We start from the raw sequence: 8045 nt of genomic DNA on the forward strand, positions 1-8045 counted from the left end.
TCCCTGAAACTGGAAGGTTTTACAAGCGATGCTCACATTTCTCGTGTTCATATTTCTTATTTCTGTGATACAACAGCAGTTGCCACCAGAGAGTGGCATAAAAACTATGTACGAAAGGATGAAAGCTGTGGTTGCATTCACTGAAAAGCACAGCAGCCTTCCGTCTTCTGACACAAGCCATCCAACTCCCAGTGCCTTCACGTATGCTCAGCTTACATGAGAGAATGTGCCATCCTGCCACCTAGTGAAGATTAGTAGTTACTTTCTTTTTTTGTCCGTGTGCCACTGCACTGTTTCACCAAAGTGTTAGACCAACTCGCCCATCAGTTCGTGTTATTAAGGTTGTCAAACTATGCACAAAATGCACGTGCACATTGAATCGCAACAATGTCGGGATGCTGCAGGAGGGATGCCAGGCATATGCAGTTTACATGCTATTTTTTCCTCACGTCTTACTGAGTATATACTGCAACAGTCATAAAGAGATAGATATGATAAAAACTTGTCTGTACACAAGAGAAAAATTTATGTGTTTACCTCTGAATGAATTCCAATGTGGCTTGCACTTCTTGATTGTATTTCATGTTGAGAAAAAAGTACGCAGCATACAGGGTCTCCATGGCGGCCAAAAAGCTGTCCTTCAAAGCACTTCGCTCCGTCGAGTGTCACAATGCACGTACAATCACAGTCAAAGATGCTTGTGCCTGAAAAGAAAATTATCAACGACTGCATCAAAAACTGAGTTCGGATTAAATATTAGCAATTGTGGAGCAATTCGTTTTTTTTTAATGCTACAGCTCAGAAGAATAATTTTTAGCATGATAATATGAACATGAGGCATACAAATCTTTCTCACATAGCTGGTCATGTCAGCACAGCTCAAAAAAAAAATATGACGGCACCTCTATGTAGATGCCAATGCTAGACACTGAAGGTATTTATAAAGCAACGGACAAGAGCAGATGGATGAATGGCAATGCATGCGATATTTTCTAGAGATGATTCTCAAGTTAATATTATAGGCCACAAACCTGAATTTTATAGCTACACTAACAAGGTTCTAGCAGCGGGTTATGCTGCCAGGTACAATCTCAAAGAGAAAACTGTGGCATGCGGATGGTTAATTTTGCTTGCTGGGCATGCCTCATCGAATTCTTGAAGCTGCATTGAGTCTGACATAGAGGGTAATTCACAACAACCTACTTCATTACCACGCTCTAATTCTTTGTGATCAATGAGGTTTCATACTTCCATGCCTTTTAGAAGGTTATACTCTGCTCAAAGCATCCAGAAAATTATGAAAATCTTACCAAGTACAACCACCATTGGTGTAGGAGGCAGGTCACTAATCAGTTCAGAAACACAGGTTGACGTCTGTGGAGGTAAGAAGCCATTATCATAAGCAGATGAATATAAGGAAACTGCATGTTCAACACAAGGGCACACAGGTAACAAGTGTGCTGAAGAATGACAGGAATAATGAACACCTGGCTAATTGCAGCAGCAGGACTACAAAAAGGAAAGTTCACAGCTTTTTGCACTTGGGTAAACTTTGAGGTGGTGCCCATAAAATTCTACTGGAACAATGATGCATGTTAATTGTTAAATTTTCGTTGCCACTGGTTACAATTTCTGTGAACTCAAATGATGGAGCAAGTGCTCTAGAATTTTACAGAGATATGTGAAAGTTTCATCTACGGTCATAAAGCAGAAATTATGTTAATGCTGAGAGGCTACCGAGTATCCATCCCCGCAATAATCTCACCTCAAAAACACTAAATAGGAACTCTGTCTTTTCCTTGAAGAAATTGCACAGCAATGGGAACTCCCCACTGAGCAGAGCTTTTGGACGGCCCATGTCCTGTGCTGCCCTGTCTGTCATAAGGAGCCATTGAAGTGCCTCGTCTCCCTTCAGGCTGTGCCGCAGGAATGCATACAAGACCTCGAGGTCTGCAATTTCTTTATTGACAAATAATCCTTCTAGCTGCGTGTCCGTTAGAATGAAAAAAAAAAACACGTTTGGCTGTAAAGCCTTCTTGACATCGCTGAAAACAACCATAACAGTGAGTGAAAGGTAATTTGTGTGCTTGCACAAGACTTTCACCTTTTTCAACCTAACGATCCAGTGCTGACCAATTTATCAACACCTGCAGGGTATGCCCTCTCTTCTTTTTGTCATGCATTACCCCTTCATTTTTTGGCCCTGCCATCTTGGTGCGAAATTGATGGTCATATGCAATGTGTTTCAGGGAAGCCTGCCACTAATTTTAATTTTTAAAAATGGGCTTTTTGAGTTATGAAGACTGCTTCTGCGGCAGAATAATACCAGTGTAAGCGGGAAATGCAAACAGGTGAATAAAGTCTGCTAGTAAGTTGGTTAAATAATTTCTGATAATTAAATTCATAACTATCGCAGTCAGGGAACTGGCAGTAACCAAAAATTGTAGCCGGTCATTAGTAACAGCCATATCAGTGTTTGAATTTCGAAAACACGATTACTCTAGATGCTGTGGCCCAGCAAATTTTAGCTAGATCATGCCAAGATACAAGCACTTTTGAAATGCATGCAGACAAACCAATCCCTCTTGTGCACGTAACTATATATTCGAAATAGCCAAACTTTCCATGTCACATTGCCAAAGGTAATCGTGTTTCAAAATTCTAAAAATTGGCATGGTTATCAGTAATGACCAGCTAGAAATCTCTAATTGCAATCAGGTGCTAACTGTGACAGTTTTATCAGAACTTAGTTATGCACATAACTAGTTAACATGCGGGCTTCCATGAAATATCTGGTATATACACTTATGTGCATGACCACACTAATACCTCACGCCTACTGCGACATACTATCAACAAGAATAAATGGACTGCAAAAATTGTTGATTTTGTACTACAGGGTAAGGCTCTCAGAAGGCAGCACGACAGACTTACAAAGGCAACTGCACCAGGTGCAGTCATCATCATCGTCAGCCTGACTACACCCGCTGCAGGGCAAAAGCCTCTCCCATGTCTCTCCATTTAACCTTGCCCTTTGTTAAGTGTAGAATGTAGATTTAAATCACTACGACATTTAATCCAGCTTCTTCCAAGACCTGAAATGACAAAAATGATTTCTCACTTGACGTCAGAGTCGTCGTTCGGTCAATGAAACCGAAAGACATTAGAGAAAAAATTCAGTTATAAATTATTTAGCAGTTGTAGGCAAATACCACCTGTTTCATTCTGTCGCCGAATGTTACAGCTATCAGTTTCTTTTCCATAGCTTACTGAATTGTCCTGAATTTAAGTTCACCGAACTTGTTAGCCTCCACACTTCTGCCCCGTAGGCGAGTACAGATATGGCTGTTATTACTTCCCTCAGAAATGCTTGTAAACTGCCATTCATCACCTGAGAGTACCTGCCAAGTGCACTCCACCCCATTCTTATTCTCCTAGTTATTTTATTCTCATAATCCAGGTCTGCAGTCACTAACTGTCCAAAGTAGGTGCATTCCTTACAGCTCCACTCTTAACCACATTTCTGCATATTATTTTTAGATGCACTGCTCTACTTTGCCTGTCTAGGTCATAGACCATGCTTTATGAGAAATGTTCTGGTGGGGAGCTTCAGATGATTTGACCACCTAGGGAACTTTAATGTGTACTGGCATCACAGAGTGTACTGGCGGTTTTCTATTTTACCCTTTTTAAATTTGGCTGCAATGGCCAGGAATCAAACCTTTGAACTTGTTGACCTTTGACCACTCACAGAGTTGTGAGTGGCACTCCGTCCCATTATCTTCTCTTGTGTGTGTTTTTGGCGCTTTTAAATAATTACAATGAGCTGCTTTAGCAAGGACATGTGGTTTGCTGGTGTCCAACATAGTGGCAGCAGAAGTCAATTATATGAGCAGGATGCAGCTTTGCTTTTTGTAGCTGCCTTTGCTTAATTTACTGTGCCTTATGTAAAGCAGATGCAGTCATTTGAAAAACGCTAATAACAGCAGCCACACCAAAATAATATTGTGATAGTAAAAGTTTTGCTTGGCAGAAATTGCTCCAGCTCTCTTTTCAGATTATGGCTACACTGGCATTTCTCGTTACACTCAACCTGCTTTCCACTCATTTCTGTAGCATTTCCCTTTCTTCGAAATAGAAAAGGATACAATCAAGTTTCGGATGACAGTATGCCAAACTCTTGTGCCTTTCCTTTTTTTCACGTTTAATTTTTTCTCTGAGACGTCTTGGTCCAGAGAAAAGTATAGCAACTATAGCGCTATGTTATAATTTTACTGGTTTTGCTTACACAGCTTGTTCACATGTACAGTCATACACAAAAGCTTGTGGGTTGCAGATTCGTGGCAATAAATGTATTCCTGTGTAGCCAGGAAAAGCACGGCAATGAAAAGTACACACGCATGATGACATATGCGTGCTCCATTTGCTGGAATAAATAGCGAGGTAATGAAGAATTTCTTTTTTCAGCCAATCTGCATCCTTCAAACATTTGTCAATGACTGCACAACCATCACATTGGAGCTCTGGTGTCATAGTGCAGTAGCAGGGCTCTTAATCAAAACTCATGGATCTTCTCACTCAATATAAATAGGTGTAGTGGCTACAACAGTGCACACAACAATACAATGCATCCTTAGCATGCAGTTTGCTTGCTTCAAGATTTACCAGTCATGAGAAAAAATTTATTAAAGCAGAACTGTTTGTGCACATAGTTTGGTAAATTCAGTGAAACCACTACAGTCCACCATACTAAACAGATGCTGTTGATCACTTGACCCCATCGTTAGCCTAGAATAAACTTGATGCTCAGGCTAATGCTTGCTTCAAGTTATCAATTATACTGATAGCAAATCTAAATTACTTCACAATTAACATGCCTGCCCTTTGTCTACATCAGGGTATAATAAGAATGCATACTAGTCAGGTCAGAGCCATAGCTCCGCATCACTCTGCTGATGCAAAAGGTGCACATTCTGTGCGATGCCAGTGCCTGCATATTAAAGAATCCCAGATGGTTTAAATTAATTCGGAGAACTGCACTAAGGCATCTCTCTTAGCCCATGTGCAGCTTCGGGATCACAAGCCATACCAGCCTAATGAATGCAAAGCATTGTGTAACAACACACTTCAATGCACACTCGAGAAATGTTATGTTGTCAGCCTCATCTGTGAATCCTCTGAGTACCAGGGCTTGAAATTTACCTTGGCCAGAAGATAGGTGGTGCATGTGCTTATGAATAGCGACAGTGTTGCATGCACTGAAAGCATCATACCTGCATTGAAAGGATCTGAAGTGAAAGCACTGGAGCCAAGTATGAATGTGCAGCCCAAATTGCCACCAAAGTTTTCTTGCATGTACTTAAAGCTTTCCTCATCAACTTCTGAGCCATCTTCAAGAAATACCTAGCACAAAAAAGGACATTTTAGAATGTGAATTTTTAAAGCAAGGATCCATACAGTCTAGCAGGCTGATTAATGATCTCGAGGCTAAAGGGAAGATGTGGATCTTAAAAATGAAAATGTTTATTACAAGATATAACGTAATGAAATTAGCTGTGGATATGTAATACTTCCTTCTATTTTCGAACATATAATTAGTTTCAGTACATCTCAATCGGTTTTCATATTATGGAAAAATAACTTAAGCCTAATTAGGTAATTTCTTACAGGTTGTTCAGACACTTTCCCTCAACCATGCAAAGCTATGCTATTTGTATTGCTATTGAGGTACAACATCATACAGAAATGTTCAATTTTGTTAAAGCATCATAATTACGAAATATAATTAGGTGACATTAAAATTTGATATGTTCGACCGAGCTACAAAAATAGAGCATAGCTCCATGGTTCAGTTCTTTCTGATCTCGACAGTATAAGTTTAATTGAAATTGCACCACAAAAGCATAATGAAAACATATGTAAGGGTAATCAAGTTGGCAAAAACACGAAGTGGAAAAAACTGCATTCGAGATGCGCATGCCAGGCACTCTAGAGGCCCTTGTAGAGGCCTCAGAAAATGGCAGAATGCAGATATTCCTAGAGAACTTCCCCATACTAAGTAATACCTAAATGTAGGGAAGAGTGGCAGTTTTCAAACAAGAGCAAAATGATGGCCATTGGATATGCGGTTCTGCCGCATTTTGCCCCGAAATCACCATTTCAGTGCGTTGGTGGCATCAAATATGTCATTTTTAATTTGGTAGCTGGAGGTCAAATAATCATGACAATATAGCACAGACAAGGACGACGAAACAATACAATGGCACAAACGCCGTCTTTCAAGAAGGTTTACTGCAAACCACGTCAAATATATCCATTGCGCCCCCCCCCCCCAAAAGAAACAATGAACAAAGTATGCCTTACATATTCACATTGAACGCGTTGAAAACAAAACAAAAATTGATTATGGGGCATTTAACCGCACGAACTCTTTCTTAGTGAGTGTGAGTGACACAAAAGGTGCGCTACCACAATGATTGTGGTCATTTTAAAATTTTCGTAGCCTTGATTATCTCACACATCAACTTTTCTATGTGTCTGTCTAGCACAATACAGTGCATGATTTCCAGCACACAGCTGTCAGGATCTGGCAAATGATCACAATCACGACAGTGAATCATCAAATTCTCCCTCACAGCTTTGTTCACATCATATGTAGCTTGTTTAACCTCTCATTGGCACACCTGCCAGTTTTACCATTGTAAACATAGCCACAATTCAAGAGGATCAAGTACACTATGCCTTCTTTGCAATCCACGAAGCAATTCTGGTTGATTGTGGAATCTTCGTTGCCTCGCCAATCTCGGTTCACACATTTACAGAGGTGCTGAAGCTTCTGAGATGCAGAGAAAACAATAAAATTGCCAACTCGACTGCCTATTTTATTTAATCGGTGCGATAAGTTGTGGATGTAGGAAACAGGCACAACCTTTCCTTTGGGAGTTAGTCTTGACGGCAGGCACAACATGCCTGTTTGAACTTGTGCTTAAGGCACTCGGCTACAGACGCCAACAAAGGGTCTGGATATCCAGCGCTGGACAAATGGCTTATTTGCTGGGCAAAAGTGCATGCCATGGTGTACACACAGGATTTCATCAAGTCATCTTTAAGGCGAAGGTTAGCGATAGCTCTCTTCACCAGCCTCGAGTGCGATGAAGAAAATGTAAAGGAGGCTTGTTTGCCCTCTGCTCATAAGCCCAGCAAGTGTGGTCACCCAGGAATGAGATCCTGAGGTCCAAAAAATGTAATGCATTTTCTGGACTCTCAGTGGTGATTGAAAGCCGACTGAAGCTTTGACTGAACAGCTCTGTCACCTTAGACACTGCTTCGTCAGGATTGGAAACCAATCCATCATAGAGAACGAGGTAGTTGTCTATGAATCTAAAAACGTTATGGACACATGATACCTCTAGTTCATTTTCTAAAATTCGAAATAGTTCATGCTGTTAAATGCTTCATAAAAAATATTTGTTTTCGAAAACATATAATTTGAATGTGGCAAGGCGTCCTGTATGGGTAGTTTTTCAGGATGCAGCATGTATATTTTGTCGTGCTTTCCAGTAAACCTAGTTCCGTCTTATTCCTTCCTCGTCTTCTCTTGTCTGCACTGTTTTGCCAGGGTGAATTACCAACAAGCCCGTCCATCCATCTTAGCAAAGGTCAAATCAGACTTTGAGACTGGGCAGGTAGAAACTTCAGAGTATATTGAGCCCAAATATATGCTATTTTTGAAAAATTTAAATTTTGGCATCTTTGCCACCATTCCAAGACCAGTGTCTCCTGTTAAAGTGTAACAAGAGTAGATGAGAAAAATGCAGTGCTTTTACAATTCCTGAAACTACTATTAAAACAAGACGTGTACCAAACAGACAAGCCTATAAAATAGCAAACAAGAGATGAAACAAGACTGATACTGAGCTACATAAGAGAAAAATTAGAGAAAAACCTTACAATAAAATATGTCACACTGATGCATTTCTTACTGTACAGCCTACATATATGACAATAAAGCCTAGTCTTTCATGTCATTGTTACTTTCTTTTGGA

At 40.2% G+C, this 8045-nt stretch overlaps 1 long non-coding RNA gene across 1 annotated transcript; it reads right to left on the reverse strand.

Moving 5' to 3' along the window:
• Nucleotides 1–639: 639 nt before the first annotated feature.
• On the reverse strand, nt 640–5405 carry LOC144103234 (uncharacterized). The gene is made up of 3 exons (XR_013308278.1): nt 5274–5405; nt 1311–1374; nt 640–704 (listed from the first exon to the last, which is right to left on the reverse strand). It is a non-coding gene; the product is annotated as an uncharacterized LOC144103234 (long non-coding RNA).
• Between the last annotated feature and the right edge of the window lie 2640 nt (nt 5406–8045).

Source organism: Amblyomma americanum, chromosome 1, assembly GCF_052857255.1.
Source record: "Amblyomma americanum isolate KBUSLIRL-KWMA chromosome 1, ASM5285725v1, whole genome shotgun sequence".
NCBI classification, from domain to species: Eukaryota; Metazoa; Arthropoda; class Arachnida; order Ixodida; family Ixodidae; genus Amblyomma; species Amblyomma americanum.